The sequence below is a fragment of the Harpia harpyja genome, chromosome 18 (genome assembly GCF_026419915.1).
Source record: "Harpia harpyja isolate bHarHar1 chromosome 18, bHarHar1 primary haplotype, whole genome shotgun sequence".
In the NCBI taxonomy this organism is placed as follows: Eukaryota; Metazoa; Chordata; class Aves; order Accipitriformes; family Accipitridae; genus Harpia; species Harpia harpyja.
This window is the reverse complement of record NC_068957.1, coordinates 20,558,109-20,580,459: the sequence shown is the minus strand read 5'-3', so window position 1 is coordinate 20,580,459 and position 22,351 is coordinate 20,558,109.

Here is a 22,351-nt window from a genome sequence, read left to right as displayed (position 1 = left end):
GAAATCCCTGGGCACATAAATCTGTGTTGCACTTTATGAATAATACCAATAAATAAATATTAATGTTTCTTTTTCATTTATATTTCAAGATGAAAGCTATGAAGCTCGAGATTCCCAATAATTAAGGTTACAATTGCCTAATTCTTCACACCAAAATGTTATAGTACTTTTTCAGGTTGAAAGTGTGAGGAGCTGCTGCTTACAACACCATAGCACAGTAAGAATGAAACAAAGGCACCATTATTCTGTGAATCAGTGAAAAAGGAATTATGTAATGACATTTCAGTCCTGCTAAAAGAGAGCTTCTAGTGGCACCAGAGATCCACAAAGATTTCAGATGATGGACATTCACTAATTATTTCAATAGTATTTTTGTTACGCAACAAGAGGAGAAAAATATGAACGCGGATAAAAATGTTCAATAAATTATAAAGCTGCACAAATTCAACCAAGTTCTATTTGCAAAAAGCTTAAAAGCACTTCCTTAAAACAGCATTAACATGATTTAACAGATGTTAGATAATTCATTTGAACCAACTTAATCTTGTTACAAAGTCCAATGGCAACTTCTAACAGTTAATCTCACATTTGCTGGCAGGCTGCACTTAGAAATAAAAACTTTGTTCTCCCACAAAGAAAAATATCTGCAGTATATAACTGGCAATCTACGGTTCCCAATGGTCTCCATCCAGGAATGCACTTCAGTGCAGTCACGTCTGAGCACAGAAATAATCCACCTGTTGTTAACAGACCTATTTAAATTCCAAAGTAAATGTATACGTGCTCCATGAAAAAGAGTCTAACTGAAAAAAGTATTCAAGGAGGTACGTGTGCCTCTTTCGGTATCCTCACTTCTGAGAGGTCCCTCAAGAGAAGCACACAGCCAGGCTCGTGAAACCCAGACTCAGAGGAAGCACTTGAAACTGGACAGTTTCCAGACCACCCCAGCATTGCCCCCACCCACATCCATAAGCAATAGGCGAGTGCAGCGCTCAATACCAATGTCGTGTAGCAGCTCCTTGGAAGACTATGAGTGGACAAGGACCCCAGGATTAGGGAAACACCAGCATCCCCCCCCCCCCCCCCCAAAAAAAAATCTGCTAAAGAAATCCAACACAGATTTTACTTATGCCAAATTTTGAGCACCCTCACAGCAATCTCGGGGTTGCTCATGTATGAGAAACGCTTCAGGGCATGCTCTCAGGAATTAGCCTGAAATATCCAACTTTGGTCTTAGTGAACATCTTTTCTTGGCAGAAGTCTATCACTTCCCCAGTTCCCCATGGCAGGCTGCTGTAAACAAGGAGCACTGCAGAGCTCACCTTCTAGCTCATAAATTGCCACGTTGGCTTAATCCCACTCGCATGTATCAGCTCAGGAAGAGTTAGAGTTCCGGAATTCAACTTTCTAAGGCTTTTTCTGGTGTTTCAGTTCAGAATAAAACCATCTCCCTTTGGTGTTAATTTTAGGAAGGCTGGTTGAGAATCCGCGATGTGCCGTGGGGAGTCCTCACTCCAGAGACAATTCTCTCACGAGTATCTTTGTTTTGACTTCTTATTTCTTTTTTGCTTTGCTTTTTTGTCATCTTTTAAGTGTTTGGCAGGATAACTCCTAAAGAGAGCCTACAGGGATGTTGCGAAGGGGAAACTGAAGGATAAAAATCAAGCTTCATAGTCCATAGAGTCTGTATGTTTTTTCATATGGAAATCTATGGCCAAAGAACAACCTTCCCTGTGACCCCTGAAAGAGCGGTATGAGTGTAGGACCTCGCAAGGAGGCTCTGAATTGCTCTGTGCAGCTGGGTTTAGCTGACATTGTTACCTGTTTAGAAGGAGGGAGCCAGAACCACTGGAGTAAAGATGACCTTTATGATGGATGTTTTACTTCGCAAATAAAACCTCCTGAGTGAAAGAAAACTGCTTTGCTGTGTCTCAGCATAGATCTTGTCCCCTTGCTCTCTAGGTACTACTGGTGGAAAAGGACTTTGAGATTAAGGAGACAGTAACATTTCCTTCTCACTTTGAAAGCTGGGGGAATAGGTTTCTGTGGCAAGGAAGCAATAGAGAGGTTTTTGGAAAAAAAAAAAAAAAAAAAATCCAGCCACATGGCATTTCTTGCAACTCCCTCAGCTGCTGTGGAATGGACTCGCCCATCTGTTATCAGACGACACTTTCACTACAGCTCCAAATTGTTTGGGGTGGAGATTATTCACATGTCAGCTGGGACTGGGTTTCAGTGTAGCCTGCTCAGCCATCCTGGCAAAACATTTTTCATGAAACATTTGGGAGACGAGTTTCTACGGCCTGTCAATTACAATAAAGGAATAGGAAAGGGACATATTCCTCAAAACATTACTTCAGAGAGGTTTTTCTTTTTTCCTTTTTTTTTTTTAAATTTAATTTTATGTGGTTTGGGCAATAAAAAAGCCAATGGAAAAATGAGAGTTATTTTACTTCTACAGAGCTTTTAAAAGTCCTGTGTGAATTCTTCAAGACCATGTCCCGAACATGACGCTGAGGAAGGAATGGCAAGAGCTCTGCCGCAGAACTGGGGCCACCCAAGGTCGGCAAAAAGACCACACCTGCCTCTCCCACCATTGCTGGGTTATGCCCCATGACCAACAGGTCAGATTTAACTTGATCATTTCTGTACCGGTAACCAAAGAAGACATATGACTCCCACAGAAGATTTATTACTGTTATATCATCTTTTCTTTTACAAACATTAATCTTCCTAGTGTCCATTATTGATTTACATACAAAAGATGGTGAAATTAATAAGCTTCTTCAAATTATGCCCATAAGCAATGACTGTGGGAAGAAAAGTCATTTAAATTTTAATGTAGAATCATGCAGAAAATATTTTAACAAGACGGCATCAAACTAAAGTAAGCAGAATCCTGAGGTATTAAAGAAAAAAAAAAATCCTTCTTGAAATCAAAACCTCCCATTTGATTTGCAGAATGAATGAGTGCCCACAGTATTCCCCACCTGCATTTCTCCTTCCCAATTAATATTTTGGTTTTGTTGCTGGGCAAACTGCCAGTGCATATAGTCCACGCTACACGATTGTGCTGCTCTTCTGTGAAAGTGACCTAAAATGACATTGAATAATACTTTATCCATAGCAGGAGATGTCAGAATAGCCTACAGCAAGCACTAGAAACAGCCATAAGAACACAGGTAAATGTTGGACAGAGCAAATTCATGAGAGAGTAGACAACAAAGACATTTGACTTCTACTGTAAAACAACACTGCCTCTTCATAAATACATATTTGTATATTATACACTTATATTAAAACTTTTAATATTTTTTCTCTCTAAATAAAAATAAGATGTGGTGATAAGCATTCTTTATTAGTCCTACCAGCTGGACTCAAATACAGTGTATGTGTCAGCTCAAATCTGTGATTGGGGCTGTGTTCAGTTGATATTTCACCCATATAAAATATTCATACTTGGGAAATACCTAAAACAAGCCATTTGAAACGTAGCATTACTTTTCATCAAGCTAATCCTAGACTGAAATGCAAGATATCATATTGTACAGCTCATTGCTCAGTCAGCTTGAACGATTATGAAAAATCAGAAAAATTTTGTCCCTTCCCCACTGTTTGAATAGTGGTACACTCTGAACCAAACCTTAAACTTTTCAAGCTTCTCCATCACCCTGGTTTGTCTCTGTGGTTCCATAGTACTGTCCAGTACTTTTTTTCACGAGTGTACAACTGAAGACCAGGGATGTGCTTTGCACTCTGGAGCTTACTGCCTGCCCTTGGAGACCTTCGGATAATGGCGAGACAGGTTTATCACTGCTGTGGAGGCAGAGAGGAAAAAGCAAATGATAGAGTAAGTCATTCTATATAAGCATACACAGATTACGTATGAGGCCAGCAGCATTTAGAATGTCAAACCTAAATGCTATGTGTATATATAGTAGTAGGTACTCAAGATGCCCCAGCTGAACGCAGTGGCTGAACAACTCATATATGCCTTTCTAAGGCAATAGGAATCCATAGAACAAACTTGCAATCCTACAGAAGTAAATGGCTTTTGATATTGAATCTTTCAAGGACTGAACACATTACTGATAGCAGGCCATTCCCCTGCAGTAATAGAAGATTATAATGTCTGTGATAATGTCAGAGGGCTAGATGTGCAGCATTAAGCAATACAGCAGCCAACAGTAATGTATGATGCCGTTCAACTCATTTTCAAGGCTTACGCACTCCACAACAGCCTTCGATAAACTGCAAATCCAGTTTAACAGCTGAGCCGAGCAATCAATCATTCAGAAACAAGATTCAGAGCAGTCCTGGTGAACACACGGAAGGCAATTAGATGCCACCGTTTGTGAAATAATATTGGTGGGAATTCTTCTCCCTCATCTGATTTATTTCTGTCAATCTGCAGTTTAGATTCTGTGTCATGATTAACTCCTTTGTCCTGAGATGCCATATAAATGTAACACTGGCATTATTAAATGCTTCTGAAAGTAATTCTGAGCCTCACAATTGCTAAGGAAATTGATTAAAGAGAGGCAGCTAGCACTGCTAATTTGCAAGTGGCTATTTTTAATGACAGACTGATAAAATGAAATGCTAAGCTTGAGAATAAAACTCAGTTTATGTAATATGTTAACTTGTACAGAACACATTTGCATAAACATTTGTAGGATAAAATGAGTCCTTGGGCAGTTCAGAATATTCAGGCTGGCTGGTTTGGAAGAGAGGCTAGACAAAAATATAGTGACTGCACTACCAAATCACAATGTCAAAAGTATCCATCCAAAGTCATAATCTGTTTAACTTGTTTGTCAAGTTTTACAGAGTAAGTTTTTGGCTTGTGCTCTGCTTCGATACCAGCAATTAAACTCATCGGAGAGAGTTCAAAGAACCACTAAAGATGATATTCAAGGACAAAAGAAGTGAGCAAGTTTGGACACGTGTAATTCAAACAAGTATGAAGTAAGAAGGTATGTAGTAGTTTCCAAACGCCGTATCTGAAAGATTGAAAACCCAAGGTGGAGGAAAATTGCTTTAAGAGAAACAAAAGTGTTTCAGGAATACCAGGACGATATTAAACAGAAAACTTTCATAAAACAGGTTTGACTAAATAGCAGAACACCTTTTTTCCCCAAAGAGAGAGAGAGGAAAGTATTTGAAGCAATCAAAAGATAAAAATCTGCACTGATTGCTCTCCAGAAAGCAGGGTAAAACTGAATGCCTATGTCCTTACAAACACATTGGACAGATTTCTGAAACCCTCTGAAAAGCAGGTTTAAGGCAGAGAGAAAGAGAAAAATCTTATTTCTGTAGAGAATTTTATATCCTCATTCCATTGGAACTGCATTAAGAGAAAGTTTAACTGATCACTATTTTAAAATTATTAAGAATTTTATAGTAATAGAGACATATTTAATGCAAACACTGCAAATAGATCAGGTTGGTTTACTGACAATCAATGCATTAGAAGCATTCTCAGAGCCCTGAAAACTGATTATCTGCATTTTGAAACCTATGTAAATCAATTGACTACAGCTAAGCAAAAGGTGAAATTCAATTTTACGGTAATTTAGGAGTTTTTAAAACATGCACATTTGACAGTTTTGAATGTTTACACAGGGACAAAAGCAAACCTTTTGAACACTCCTTTGTGAGAATGGGACACAGCATTGATACATCTGTATTCAGACTGGACTTCGGGTTTTGAAAAGGATGTCTGAGCTGACAATATATGCAATTCAAGTGGTATTTCTTTCCTGTTGCCAGACTTGACACCTGAATGCTTGATGAACTTCACACAAGGATCTATTCCCAGATAGCAGGTCACAGATGCTATAGTCCTAAAGTAAGAAGCAATTTTGTAGTTTATGAGCTTCAGCATCTACCACAGTTCTACAAAAAGTAGAGGTCTTATCAGCTTAAAAATTCCAGTTTTCCAACAAAAAAAGATGGAGATGCCTGTATCAGATACATGAGCATATAATTTTATCTCAGCAAGTTCTTACCCTGTGATAAGAAATTATATGAACCTCCTGAAATGAACATATTTACACACAATAATTTGCTGTAAATCCACATTTGGTTTTCCATAAAAAGTTGCCCAGTTTTAAAAATAATCTTCTAAAACCTCTCAATTAAGATTGAGATGTCTATTGTATTTTCTCTTATACATAAATACTTTGAACCATTGTGTAACTGAGTTTTTCAGTATTGGGGGGTTATTTGGGGGTCGCTATTGTTTTAATTGTTTGCTGAGATCTTAAAAAAGAATTCTATGTCAAGCACTTTTCAAATGACATAGTTTAAGGCAGTGCAAGACTGGATGACAGATAAATTGCAGTCTGTATTACATTGTACTGGGCTTGCATTACGTTCTTTGCAATGTCTTCACTGTTGCAAGAGAAAAGAATTTTGAACACAAATCTTATAGCCAAATAAATTCCTAATGTATCTTAAGGTATAGGCACCTCCTGATTAGGTACAGTGTTTAAAGTCTAGTTAGAAGATAGATTTTCATCTGCATTCCAACTATTACTAGTTGCACTTTTTAAAGACTGATGGCAGAGTTTTCTCCAGAATCCATCAACCTCATTAAGTGCCAGTAAAATCTGGGCTACAATTCAAGATCACAGTGTTTAATGCACTCCAAACAAAAGTCAACATAAGCCAATATTCAAATTCAGTGCAACACTTCATTATCTATCCAGGTACAACTACAGTAAATATAGCTCAATAGTCACAGGAAAAAACACACCTCTGTGACTTAAACATAATGAAACAGAGAAAATTAGTGGCTCTTCCCAAAGCATAACTAAGGTACGTTGTCATTTTTCTCCTACTGTCTAAATATGATGCTTATTAGTTTTACAGATATATATACTTACTTCAGAATTGAAATGATAAAAGAACTACTTGACTGTAGTAACACAATAAGCAAGAAAACATAAGTGTATATACATCAAACATTGAACACTCCGTCTGAGAATCGAACCGCTAGGAATAATAAGAGTCAGTGCAGGGGTGTATCTCATCTATTACGATAATTCATTCTTCTTGCCCTTGGTGCAAGCCCTAATTTTTTTTTTTTTTTTGTCCCATTGGGATTCATTCATGAATTGGCAAATTTAAAACATTTTGCATAGTTATTTTTCACTAACTATAAATGTCATGGCTAAAATTATATAGGCCATCTATACCTGGTTTTACAAAAAACATACAAAATTATTGTGGTTGATATCAAAGTAGGGGAAAACGTGTCACCGCCTTTGTCCATATTTCTTTAACAGTAACATAAATACATCATTCATGACTAGGATAGAGGCTTTGTGGCCAGGGCTGAGCACGCTGAAGACAGAGCAGCTCCGTGTTCAGCAGAGCCGAACCAACACTGACTCATTATTCTGTTTCCATTCAGGTCCCTTACTTTGGCATGTGCCATAAACCCCAGAACATTTGTATTAAAGAACATTTTAGCAGCCTCGGAAACAAATAGAAAATTAGTAAGTTAAAAGACAAAGAGAGGGCTGAGCAGGTTTTGAATGGCCACACTGAAGATAGGGAAAGAGAGTTCAACTTCTAGAAGTAAATTAAAAAATGCTGTCAGTGCCATGTATGTGCACAGAGACTATTCCAACAAAGGTAATGGAGCTGAAAAGTATCAATGTCAATTTTCAGTGTATCTGGAATTTGAAATATATTTTTTCATAAGAAAATTGGACTTTGTAGGAGGATAAACAACAGCATAAAGAAAAAAAGAAGTTGGATTCAAAAAGGAACGGAGTACTGCCCAGGGTTATTTCCAAATTGAGTGGGTCAAAATTTATTAAAAACACTTTAAAAATGAAGAGGTGTGTAATTAGGAAAACAAAAAAGGTAGCAAAGATACTAGAATATCACTGTATGTATGGAAAATGAGTACTGCTTCCCAGAAACACACCTTGGGGAAAAGGCAAACCCTTTCACGGTCCCTGTATACAATGAGAAAGGAGAACAAAAGACATGAATTCATTTGCAGAAAACAAAAAACTGTGTAAGATTACATTTTTCCTCATTGGTTCTGTTTGTCTTTTTTATTGTCACTGCATGACAGAGAAATCCTTTCCCCTCTAAATGAGAGAGGGCAGGATCCACTCCCTTTTGCTTTGGAGAACAAAAGCCACCCTTTACTTCTATAAACCAGTCTCTGTCCAATTGCTTCGAAAGACATTTACTAGCACAAAATCATCATCAGGTTTTGCAACGATCTTTCTAATATTTGTCGCTGAAACACCCCCGATACAATCTTCGATCTTCCTTGTGGTTGTCAGTATCCTCACACAGCATATTGGCTTTGGCTAATCACTTCGTAATATTCAAATCCTTTTCTTCCTTACCATAGCTCACCACAGGCATTCTTCTCAGCACATTTCTAAGTATAATCTTAATATATTTTCTGCTTCAGATAAAAGACATGGGCTTTCTCAGAATTTTATTTTGAAAATTTTACCTCTACCAATCAATCTACTACAACAAACATTTTCATGCATTTCTGAGTCACGATGTATGAAAAAATGACTACAGTTGACTTTTGTTTAGTTGATAAAAGTACAAAAACTCATGAAATACCCACTAATAAGCATTACTTTAGGGGGGAAAAAACCCTGAATACAGATTCCCTTAATACAGACAATTATATTAATAAGGCAGCAGCACCAAGCAATACATGGAAGCACTGAAGTTCGCGCACACACACACACACACGAGATTTGCAGGCCTTGTCAAATAGCTTGCTTCTGGCTATCTTCAGTCTTGTAACATTTTCACATTAATTCTGGGCAGCATGAATTATCCCACTTTTCAACAAGAAATCCTTGGGGCATTTTAAACATGCTTGAAAATAAATAATTAATGCATTGGATACTATTAATTAGCAAAACTCGGAAACAGCTACTGTTACAGATCCTGAAAAGTTTTTCTAAACTTGTCAAGCTGTTAATAATAAATAGGGTGGAAATGGCCAATTAACATACTTAAATAACAACCTTTATAAACAGTGAGAAATGCTACTTTTTCTGTTCTTTTGATACTAGAAAAAGAACATATCAACTCTGCTACTTTAGCCCTGATACTGCACTAACAGAAATGTGGGTTTATACTTTAAGGGGATCTCCATGTGAACTGGACCTATGGAACCAAACACAGCACCTAACCGTGACACTTTGTTTCAGATATCAGAAATACATGTATTTACACTTTTTGTGTGAAATAAAGTTTGTTAAAAATAACATTTGAAGGTGAAGATTTATGACCATATTTACTTACACCTACAATTTTGAAAATCACAGACCTATAGTCATACAGGTTATATTAGAGCGAAGTATGACTTCTCTAAGGCATTAAGACAAAATGTAACTAATTTGTTTGTTTTCTGGTCTTGATTTTTTTCTAATAAAGACTCACTTCCATTGTAGTACTGGAAATGATGAAATAAAAACATGATGATGATTGAGAGTAGTCAGCATGGATTTACAAAGGGGAAATCATGCTTAATGAATCTGATAGCCCTCTCCTGTGAGAAGATGGGCTTAGTGGATGCTGGGAGAGCAGTGATGATGTGTATCTTGACTTCAGCAAGGCTTCCAATGCTGTCTGCCATAATATCCTCATACACAAACTGACAAGGCATGAACCAGAGAAGCAGACAGTGAAGCCGACTGAAAACTGGCTGAACTGCTGGGCTCAAAGGTTTGTGATGAACAGCACACATTCCAGCTGGAGGTCCTACTGTTATATTAATGGAAAATAACCCACAGCAGTGTCACGTCAAGAGGATCAAGGAGAGAGAAAGATGCAAAATCAGGCAGTAGTACTATTCCTTTTCTTTCCTTCCTCCTAAAAATTAACAGATCTGGTAAAAGAGAAAATTATACAAAATTGACTGCTATAGCATTTGAGGCTTATCAATATTCATCTTCAGGTGACCAAGACACTGATACAGCTTATACACCACACTGGTATGGCATAAATCACCTACTTGACAGTCTACAAAAACTGCAGTACACTGAGCTATAATATTGTTGTTGCAGTACCAGTTCATTTATTCATGAACTGCAGAGGAAAATAAGCACGTGGAATGTATATAAATTTTCAGTTCAAAAGTTACTGCCATCAAGGGACAGCCTTAAGTTATGCACTACCTTTAAAAAAAAAGTTGGTTGTTTTTTTTCCCCAGGAATGCATGCATTGCATCTAATGAGAACACCCTTTAGCCTCTTTCTTTTGAAACAAAGTGTTCTTTTGTTGCTTGGGGCTCACACTCAGCGTAACATGGGCACCAGAAACAAAACTGGTCTAAAAGTTTTGAAATAAGTACGTTGGATTTTCTGCTTTTTTTTTCTTTTGCCAAATAGCAAGACTCCAGCTTCGCATTTAATCCTCATTGGCTACTCTTGCCTACCTGTGGTCATGCAGTAAAACCAATCTTGCATAGCAGAGTAATCCACTAAAGGACACAGACTTAAGATAAAAATAAGATTTTTAGGCAATGATCAGAGAAGAAATTCTATTTCCTTTACTCCATTGACAATACTTTAAAAGTGTAAAAATCTTGACTAGCTTCTGCAAGAATAAAGTAATCTGTATTTGAGATGCAGCTGTCCTGAATGATGTAGGGCAACTTATATTCTTTGCCTGAGCTGGCCAATTCTCAGAGCAGTCTGAAGCCTGCTGCTGTCCTGAGACCCAGCTGCCAGGCTGCCTACTAAATCCAAATACCTGTGAGACAGGAGATGTCAGAGACCATCTAGGGGGAACCTCAGACCAGGAGGTCTTCCTTATCTGGGTGAAATGATGGACTACGCAGGGTTGTTGGCAAGATGTCCGGTCCAGCAGTTCACGAAAGCTTCAATATAACAGCATGGAATCTCAGTACATTCAGGCCTTTTTTAAAGAGCCTAACCGAGATTCAATGCCTTAAGTTACCTCTGAGTTCTGACAAAAAAAGTTTAAGTCTTTGTGATAACTTCAATATCTTGGGTTTACTAATGAATAGTGCTGTGTATCAACAAAAGCATAATTCTGTGGTTTTCTGACTGTCTTATTATGCAAAAGAACAACCAATATGTATAGTTTTCATATAAAACATTGGTTAATGAATAAATGTAATTGATAACTAACAATTACAAGGAAAGATGTTTCTACCAAAGACCTAATGAAATGAAAAACCTATGATCTGTTAAAGCACCAAACATTCCGAATCAAGCCACGCTCACAGATTTTGAATAACCAAGAAGACTGCAAACATATGAAATCTTATCTATTCCAAAAAGTAATGGGTGGCGTCAGAAAAACCTAAGGGTAAACTACGTAACTATACACTTGTAATGAAGAAGTAGTATCAATGAAGGAGAAAGAGACAGAAAATATTCAATTTGCTGTTTCTCTATAAATTTCAGAACAACAAATTAAATTAATTTAATTTAAAACATTTTATACACATACCTTACCATTTTTCTAATCCTTCACTTTAGATTTCACAATGTATTAATTATTAAAACAGATTATTGAGTCAGTTCTTCGACTAAGAAAACCAAAATAAACTGCTAAGAAATGCGATTAGCATTTCCTTCTTTTTCCTTATAGTAAAAACTCTTTTACTGTAGCTATCAAAGTGTTATTACACTGCTTTATGTTTTCCTCTGTCTGCCTCATGCAAAAACAAGCACAAAAATGGGGGGAGAGAGAGATGACGAAAACTTCTGGTGTAGTTGACATCTGATCTGAATTCTGATTACCACCTGCTGTATCGTTTAACTAGAAACAAGACCTAAAATCTCTCTAGAGAATATATGACTGTGATTTAGCTAACTGACATCTGGATGCTCTACATAAATATAGCTGAAAGAACATTTTCCTGGCAGTTACAAGCCTGACTGATAAAGTAAGCAGTTTGAGCATTAAGGCTTCAGGTGGCTCATTACATCTCTATTGACAACTCAAATATTTTTTCCCTAAATCTCAAACCACTTCCTACACAAACTCTTTGCACTATGCAGTTGAGTTCTGTGACCAACTTGGGAGGGGAGGTCTTCGTCTTCTCTGGAAAAACACACCCCGGATGCACATATTACACTACGCAGGTACAGATAACCGAGGAGGCAGGGATGCTTCGTATATATCCAGTCCAAGTTATAAAAATTGTATTTTGCAAGAGGGATTCTACAGTTCATCTTCTATCCCATATTTTGCAATTCAAACTACGGTATATCAAAGTACGTGTCTACAAATACAGGTTCATTTCATTTATACATAGGTCAACAAAGACAGAATAGCACAAGCAGCAAATTCAAAGCTGTGCAGAAGTGAAATCACTAGAACAACCTGTTTAAAGTCTAAAACCTCTTTATGTTTTTATTGAAGGTTGTTTGTCACCATGATCGTCAAACACTGTGAACAGAATCAGGCAGAAGGAACATTGTTGGGCAGACCCTCTGCACTTGACAAATAAATCCAGACCCAACTTGTTCAAGCAATTCAGCATAGAAAAAACCCACATTTTCTTATTAACATCGTAAGGTCTTACTAGGAAAAGAAAGGGGACAAAATAAAGGAATAGTCAAGATAAAAGTTAGCTAATGAAAAACTTAAGAGTAGATTTATACTAAATACCTGTAAAATTACAAAACGATACACTGCTAAAATGTAAAAAAAAATTTAGCTTATGATAAAAACACTTGGAGCTAGAAATTTTGTGATACAGCTGGACTTCTTTTTTTCTGAACAGATTCAAACAGCTTTAGCAGAAATAGTTTCATTTTCTAAATTAAATATATAAGAGAAATAAAATAAATTAAATTTACCCTCTTGAATTGAAAAAAAGCCAGTTAAATGCATTTTAGAATCAGTAACAACTGCAGAATCCGCACTCCATCAAGCTGTTACCCAGTTTTTATAAAATTAAGAGATATGTTCAGAAGCCTTAATACGATAATGCATTAATATAATAGTGCATTGTGTCTCAATATCACTACAGGACAACTTTTAAAATGCAAAACAAAATTAAGTTGCAACATAACCCGATTCAATCTAATTTGTTAAATCCCATTTAGTCAAGTTTGCAAACTCTTTTCTGCCAACATCAGCTGTTTTGGTTGCCAGTTAGTAACAACATTACTACTACTGCGAGAAAAGGTGAAGCCACGGGCACCACTATGGCGCGTAGACCTCTTACTGCCTTCTGCAAATACATGCTTTCAGCAAAGGGCTGCTTAAATAGATTGAGGGTCTAACTGCTGGATAGAAGAAATCCTAATAAACTGGATATGAATCAAGTATTGCAATCCTCTAATTTACTCAAAAACTTCCATAATTTCTACTATCACAGATTTCTTACATTAATATCATCGATTCACTTGGTAGAACTGGTCGGAAAATCATAAAAGCAGTAAACATGTCCTATGAATAGGCAATAGTAGCTGGGAGTAGTTGGGAATTTTCTACTTAGTCAGCAGAGAGTATGCAGGGATGCATAGAAAATGCAGATCTTGATTTTTCTAATAGGGCAGAATACACTAGCTTTAAGTAGGTTTTTCTCAGGTCTGCTTAAAATTATAATGGGTCAATTTAGTTTACTCTGTAGTTTGATGATTTATTTTCTTCAGTTACAAAGCTGCTTAAGAATTTCTTGTCTCTGAGCTGCAGCTCACTGCTTCTCACGGGTATGGCAGATAACTGAAACTGACTGGGTTAAAAACCGTCAGATTTGTCTCAGAAGTTTAAAAAATGTCACTTTTTTGCTTTGATATTCCAGAATAATCCCACAAACAAAAAAAAATCTACATCAGCAGAGCCAAGGTGGTTGCAATGAAAACATCGCGTGTAAGTGCCCTTCAGTCAGCAGAAACCCCAAGGACACCAGGAGCTGTGACACCAGAGTGACTATTTGTTGAGTCTTGCGGTGAAATGGGTAGGAGAACTACTCCAACAAAACAACTTCTCTTTTTAAACTCATTAGTTAAACCACACCGGTTCCCCGATCCGGTTCAGAAGGGACCGTACCAGGGCCCCCAGGACGGGCACACGGGAAGGAACGAGTTACCTGGGGCAGGAGGGAGCAGGACTGCTGCTGGCAGCGGCTTTCAGCATTTGCCAAATACACCTTGCGGTGAGACCCCGTGAGAGATTTGAGAAGACGGAAGGGCTTGCTGATGTCAAAAGGAGCAATCCCGCTGTTCCCAGCTTCTCTTGCACTGGTCGCGCGGCTCATCTGACTTCTCAGGAAAGCAGTTCAGCTTTTTGCCAGCAAAATAACAATTCGGGGGCGGGGGAGAAAAGTGACAAGTGTTGGAGCTGGCACAGGAGAAGCAGGAGGAGTGCCCGGACTACAGGATGAGAGAGAGGAAGCCCAGTAGGAAGCAGCAAGCTGTTAGATGAACTCCAAGGTGTCATGAAACTTCACGCTTCAAGAAATAGGTTAAAATTGCTGTTTGAACAATTCATTATTTCAGGCACACAAGCACTTCTAGGGAAATGAAACCAAAGAAGCGAACTTCATTTAAATACAGGTTGGGAACAACTGTCAAGAGGAACAAGGTCAGCATCAGTTCCCTTGATCATACCCCTTACTGCTGTAAAGTACAAACTGCTTTTAGCTTTTAACAGTCAAACTGATTAATATGACTAGTTAAAATTGCTAGCGTCCATAGGACGAAGAGAAACAGATATATGTGAACATGTGTTGAAGATTAAAGGGTGGTAACAAGGTAAGAAATGCGTAGGCCATCCCCCCACACTCTGCAAAAAGCACAACTTCTAGTAGCCAAATTCTGAACTGTGGTTCCCAGCCTCATTTCAGAGATGCCAGCTGTGTCAGGCATGAAGATGACCTCCTTTGCACTGAAGTGTACTGCCTCGTTTTCGACAGTACTTTTGGTCTGATGAAAGATAAGATAAAAGAACTTCCATCTTTAGCCACAACACACCACCACCACCATGCTCAAAGCAACACTCAAAAAAGAAAACAAAACCAAAACAACAAAAAAAGGAGAGAGCGCTCACGGCTGGCACTGCTCTGAGACAACTCAACCACTGGCTTTTTCTCTTTCCGTTTTCACAGTATAACCCAAAATATCTTGGTTTCATCCTGATTCTTGTCAAGAATACTGCTGAGAGCTCAGAACTTTTTATAAAATAGATTTACTGGGAAGCTGGGAACAAATCCATTTAGATGAATTGTAAAATGAGGGCTTAGCATTCAGTGGCACAAAATGACAGGCACATGCTGAAATGAATTAACCCCACTGGCTGGGATGTAATACCTAGTGTCTTTAAATGTATCGTTCCTCCATTTCTAAAACTATTTAAAAAGAAAAACTCCAAAAGTGTTGTGAGAGTAAAGGAAGGGACTGAAAGAAGAATTGAGCTCCTCATTCTGGTTTTGATTTCTTAGTGATCTTAGCAAATCACTAACTCATTCTTCACTTTCTGCCTCATAAAACTGAGAAAAAACTTGATATATATCTGACACTTTTAATATGAAAAGCACTTTAGAGAAGCTTTTTGACACAGGATGAAAGATTGTACTTTGCCATACAGAATAGCTGTATTACCTGACATGCTCATTATACACTGTCAGAGAGCAACAACTTTCAGCATATTTTTCCTCTTATTATTCCTCACTCTTTGACCATGTTCAGTAATTACAGAGGGAATTTTGTAGATTACTTTAGTGACTTCGGAAAGTAATTCCCTTGGAAATGTTTTAAAGAGTCTTGAAGGTATTTGGGTAGGGTTTTTTGCAATGCAGCCTTCTCGGTCCACACAGTTTCAAAAATAGGAATCATCGTTATTTAAAATCGCTGGCATTTCTTATTGCTGTAAATGGAAAATAACCCAAATGAATTATTGTTCCTGTCTGGTGTCGCTGAACACTGCACACATGCCTACACAAGCAGCATTCACATCACAAACACAAGTATTTGTGATTTCTATGCTTATGCTTTTTGGTGTCAACTCGGAGCCAGTTTTGCTTCTTCTCCCTATTTATCTCTGTGGTATGGGCTGCACAGAGGCACAAAGATAAGATGACCACATTGTGAACATTACATGATCATTTTTGCTGCGCACATTAGCCCAGCTCCCCCGGCTGTGCTTACAGCTATTGGAATTTCTCTAGCAAATCAGAATGATTTTTGGCACACTTCAGACTCACTCTCCTTCAGCAGAAATTGGCCTGCCTATTTTAGAAACAATCAGAAAGCACCAACCACATATTTATTTGACTACCTGACCTGCCCTTCAAAACAGTCATTACCATGCAGAATAATGACATTCTGCAAAGAGGAAAGTGCCATTCTCAAAAGCAGTGAGTGCTTTTGGGAATCATTTCAGCAAGCCAAACAATGCTGTTTAGCCAATGAACTGAGTTCACTCCTAAAAATACTTCTTTGTATGTCAGTGAAAATTACACCCAGACACACTAAACAAGGAGGCTGTATGTTACTTGTGGGTGGCAGCCAGCCGAGACTGCTATCTCACTACCCATCTGCTTCTTCCACACTGCCAAGTCCTAGGACCTTTATTAAAAACGGGACTTGAATTATGCAATTTGCCAGACTCTGCCCCTTTCCTACTACTGACTCTAACATAGCGTCATACTCGTGTCTAGAGGAAGGGAAAAAAACTGCTTCTCTTCCATTGACTTTCACAGGAGGTTCAGCCAAAACACACAAGTTGCTGTTGAAAATTCTTAGAAAATTTATGGCTTCATGTATTTCTACTTCTTCAACTCCTCACGCCAGCACATTTTCTGATTTTCCTCAGAATGAAACCATTATAGAGAATAACTTAGCCAAGCGCAAAGGAATCCATAGGGATGTCTCCTAGCAAAGGTGTGTCTCCTCACAAGCGCTACACCATGGAGTACAGTGGGGAAATCACTGCAGCAGAGTACAACAAAAACATGGGCTGGAGAATGAGCTGGTGAAGGGTTCCGGGACTCCTCGCAGCTGAGATCTCCACCTGAGGCTGCCTTGGGCCTGTGAAGATACTCAAAGTTTAATTTTGCTCACACGCTGTGAACGTTGTCTGTGTCTAACAAGATGTTCCAGATTCCAGAACTATTCCAGCACGCATTCATTTCCAAAGACTTAGAGCAAAACAAAGATTTGGGAGGAATCTGGAACACTACTGTCTGCCCTTTTAACCAAAACTAAGAAGAATTAATAAAATAAATTAAAAAAAAAGGTGAATAGCTTGAATCACCTATTGAACTACAGGATTGCTATATAAACTGTTTGCATGTATTTACATGGAATTTCCAAATTAAATTTTGGGGATCAATTAACGTATTTTGTAATATTTTTACCAGCTGGACAATACCATACTACATAGAATGAATATACATTTGAAAAACATGCTATAGAGAGGTATAATTTGCTCTCGATGGCGGACACTCAAATTCGGCAACTTAATACATCATTGTATAGCTAAACGGCAAGTAACCAACACACTGCAGGACAGTCTACAACAACGTATGTTATGTTTCAGCGGAGATATTACTAAGTGCTGTAAAGCAGAACTGAGTAAGAAAGAGTAAACAAAACCAGAACGATTCCCTCCCTCCCCCTTACCCTGTTTTTGCTCCTTTGGGACTAAAGATTACTTTTTGTTTGCTCATTGCCCGTTTGGTGAAACTTTACCCCAGTCACTAGATGAAACTCTGTGTTCTGTCTTTTGGCTTAAATATTTCTGGTACTTTCAGAAGTCCTACCCAACACTTTTATCATTTATAAATGCTCCACAGGAGGCCACATTTCTGAACATTTGTACATGGAACATCGTAAGATTTTTACCTTATAATTTTGCCTTTTCACTTCTTTTTAGATTTATACCAAATAGAGAATAATTTTGTTACTGCAAATTATTCTACTTCAGACAGTAAGGAAGGTGCATGCATGGCACAAGGCTACGTGCAGTCTGAGTAGCAGAGGAAATTCCACTTTAAATGGAATATAACTAGAATAGAAATGCTTGCTAGAAAAAAAATCATGTCTAACTCAAGCCTGGCAGGGCTGCTGTGTTCTTAAATACATCAGTATTAGTGAGACCACAACAAAAAGCACAGCCTCTGTAACGGTGTTATGTTGTGTATCTTTTCCATGCATTCAAAAATATTGCATGATTATCAAAATAAAATGAAAACAAAACAGAGCAAGCTTTCTGAAGGCTGTATAAATGCACAGTAAAACTTTATATATACTCAAAACAGACAAAGTTGCAGTGGGAACGCTGAGTTTTTAAAATATATTTGGCTGTTCTACAGAATACACAGTAGTGAATAAAGACTAGTGTCTGTTATATTATGGTAAGAGTTCATCTTCTCTCAAAATTTCTATCGGTTAATAGTTTAGGCTTAAAGTCCAGTAGAAAAAAAATCTTTTGTTTTTTTTCTTTGTTTAATTTAGGAGGTAAGAATAACTCCCTTTTATAAACAACATGCACTCTGGGGCCAAGATAATTTTACTGTGCACTTGTTATTTAAATGAGTGCAGTGTCTCCATATGGCCATATGGATGCTAGATATATGTTATATACTCAAGGGGCATTGAAGGGTTTAAAGTACATATGTTAACAAATAACGCTGAGTTGGCACCCATGCATTGCTGCCTTCACTACAGCACACAGTAATATATTCTATTTTTTCATTTATTATTTTCCTTAGAAGTATTTTTAAGAACTAAAGAGCACCTGGGGATTTCACAGAGACTTTACTTTATAATCAGGTTATTTCAAGAATTACACTACTGGAAGCATCCTATGGCTTGCAGTCAGTTCTGGTATGGTAAATCATACTTTCATCTATGCTCTTCAAAGCAAAACCAAACCCAAATTCCATACATATAACTATAAATATTGGTTAAATCTAGAATTCCCAGACAAGCTTCTTAGTATTAACACTTCTCATTTATTATGATACTATGTTAATTCATGCCAGATGGAGACTATTCAAATGTTCATGACTTGTACTTGTCACAAACATATGTTCCTGGAATAATGGAGTGGTTTCTTAGCAAACAACATCCCATATTTAAAGACCTATGATGAGGCTCATAAAAGAAAAAACATAAACAGAGAAGGGCACAGCTGGAAAAGGAAAAATTCAGGTTCTTCACTACTTCGAGGGTTATGGAGGGTAATGGATTCTCTGCACATTCGTGGCTGTACGCTGGGCAGAGAGCTTTAACCTATTCCAACCAGCTGAAGAGGAACGCTTTGTACTTTTTGACCACCCCACATCAGAGCAATTCTTCTGTACATTCAAGACAAATACTTCCAGCAAGGGGGAAAGCAAGCTGAAAACTAGGTCTTCAAAATCCTGCATTTCATTTCAAGGCTTACCTTGTAGAAATGCAAAGGGTGAATGTGTGTATGCTTGGGAAGTGTCAGTTAGAGTGCCTGAATATAGAGTTAGAATTTGGGTCTTGTTACTATAAACCCAAGAAAGGCATGATCAGGGACAATAAAGGCTTGCTCTCACAGTACTGGCATTGATTAAGCCATCAGAAATAGGTGCCGTAGAAGAAAGTATATGCTATTTATTTTATAAAATATTCTCCTTAATTAGAAAAATGGGTTTCTCAGCTTGTTGCCATCATGTCCTTGAATTATGAGCACAGTTCCTCTTCCTTACCTGTGTGCCTCATTCTTACTGCCAGAGCTAACTTCAACCGGAATGCTTCATTTCCAATACAATGAAATGATTGCTTTTGGCTTTTGCCCTAAATTGCAAAGTACTTCCAATTAACTTTGTGGCAGATGGGCTGGTTTCTGATTGTGAAAATATGATCTGACTAGTTAAATGCTCTTTTTTCCCCATAGAAATAGACAGAGATGGAATTATTATCACTAACGCGATAGAAGGTTTCAGAACACCCTTCTCAAATTTTGTCAAGGAGAGATACAAACTCCAAACCTAACTTCTGCCCTGTCACAACTAGAACGTGCAGAATTTCGAAACTCTTTGTGCATGTGTTTGAATGGGAAGATTTGGAAAAAAATAACAGTGAATGGTGGGTTAACTCTGAAAAAAAAGGCAGCAGAGTTGAAAATGGCACATGATGGACTGAGAGGAGGGTGACAGGGGTGTAAGTGGGAAGCCAGAGGAAAAATCCATGCAAAAACAGATCACACACTCCAAATGCATAGAAAAGGGATGGTATGAGTTGTTACAAAAATACATTCAGAGGAAACGAACAACAAAGGAAACTCACAAAAATAAAACATTTCTTCCAAGACATAGAATTCACCTACAAAGGAAAGAAATTGTAATAGGAAAAGGAAAAAAGGCACTTCTGTTTCAAAACAAAAACACTAAGTGAATTGGACAGGTTGCACTACACGTCACACCAAGAGCTTTAAGCCTTAAATTTCAGATATGCAGAGATGTTAATAATCACAGGAGGAATTTTTATCCTTACACTGAGTTACATAATCTCTAATAAATACATTAGAAGGAAATGTCTGTTGAAAATACTAAACCCTGTCTATACAACAAACTTCCAAAGGCACTGTCAGAGGCATTGCATAAAGGGAAATTACCCTTTTGGTAGGTAATTCTGCCAGAGCACAGCTCCTTCTCACTCCCTGGATGGTGCGGTGCCCCATTCCCATCACACTGCCTCAGGCTGTGCAGGAGGGGCAACCCGGTCAGGAGCAGGTAGACAGCTGATCTGTGAGCAGTCAGCTGTATTTAGGGTACGTGCACTCAGACTGACAAAATTCTGCCAGAAAAAGTTGACTTGATTTTATTTTTTCCTGCTGGGGAAGGGGAGAACAGGGGAAAAAAAAAAAAAAAAAAAAAGATGTGAGCTGCTGATGCCTGCTGGTAGATAGCAGCAGTTTGGGGTCACTCTCAGCGTGCAGGGGAGACACATACACTTATACAAAGATCGTCCTACAGTCAACTTCATGTCGATACGGTTTCTGTGATGGGCTAACCTTGTCTCATCTCTTGTATTTTTCTCACAAACCTCACCAGATTTTACTGCGCTAGTCAACTCAAAATAGAGATCCACAGGCTATGCAGTCTGTATATATGCAACAAATTATAATTCAATCCAAGTAGATTATTAAACTACCAGACTGATGTTCTTCAGAGTATTAGAAAACTAACATAACTAGTTTAACAGGTATTTTTATTTAATGTGCCTGTCTTATCTTCCAAACTGACTGTCAGAGATCACAGTTCCCAAAAGGGGACAGGGGTGGCAGCTGCATGCTTACATTTCAGAGGCTCCACAAATTCATTTGACTAATTGAATCAATTCATAGCCTAGTAATATGCACCATCTTTTAGGTTGCTCAGGGTCAGGATACCGTCCATTTTGGAAGGGCAGATGAGAGAAAGGAAGAGACAGGAAATAAGGACTATAAGAAATTTTTAGATTTTGAATTATCATGACAGAATGAGCTTCTGCAGCACTGAAAAGACCGTTATAATATTTATCAAGTTCTGCCAGTAGTAGTGGCAGCATGTTTCCCCCTCTGTGCTGACTCAATGTGCATAGAAAATGAAAACCTGTTGGATGAGATAATAAAATGTGCATGTGTTCTGCCTGATAGCAGTAGCCCTGGTGATAATCCCATGAATTCCCCAAATATGTTCCAGCATGATTCAGAGAACAAGTATTATATCCTGCACCGAAAAAGAAGGGGAAAGGAAGAGGCGGTAGTAGGAATGACCAAAACCTCCAGCCTAACAAACAGATAAAAAAACCTCCCAAAACTGTTTCTTTCAGAAAAAAGCTAAAAGCAAGCAGACACCCAAGAAGCAAGTATTCAGCCTTCAGTCAAATATAATCTAAAAATCCCTATCACTCAATAAAACGTGTGAGCTTTAATTTGTCTCTGTCATATAGGCTTTGTTTACAAGCCCTGAGAAATGATCTCCAAACCACACACCTTTCTGTGGCTGAGACAGATCATATGTGCTCTTGAATGTAAAGGACGATAATGTTACAAACCCTAAACATATTGTTTTCCCCCTATGATAATAGCTGCTGTACAGAAAAGAATTGAGAGATGCAATAATTTTTGTTCTTATGTGTATTTATCCATTACTTCAGAAAACAGCAGCTTTCTGTTTTCAGTCTTCTGAAAGAGTGGGAAAATGAAGGAAAAGTTGAAAATATTTTGCATACTCTTTAGAAGTGGTGAGCTAAGGTTACTTACACCTAGAATGTGTGCATGTGTTTGCACATGTCAGACACGTATACAGGCATATATGTATGTGTAAACATAAATATGAACAGCTTTTTTAATATAGTGCTACTTTTTCTGTTATGAAACACAAATTTTTGAAAATACCCTT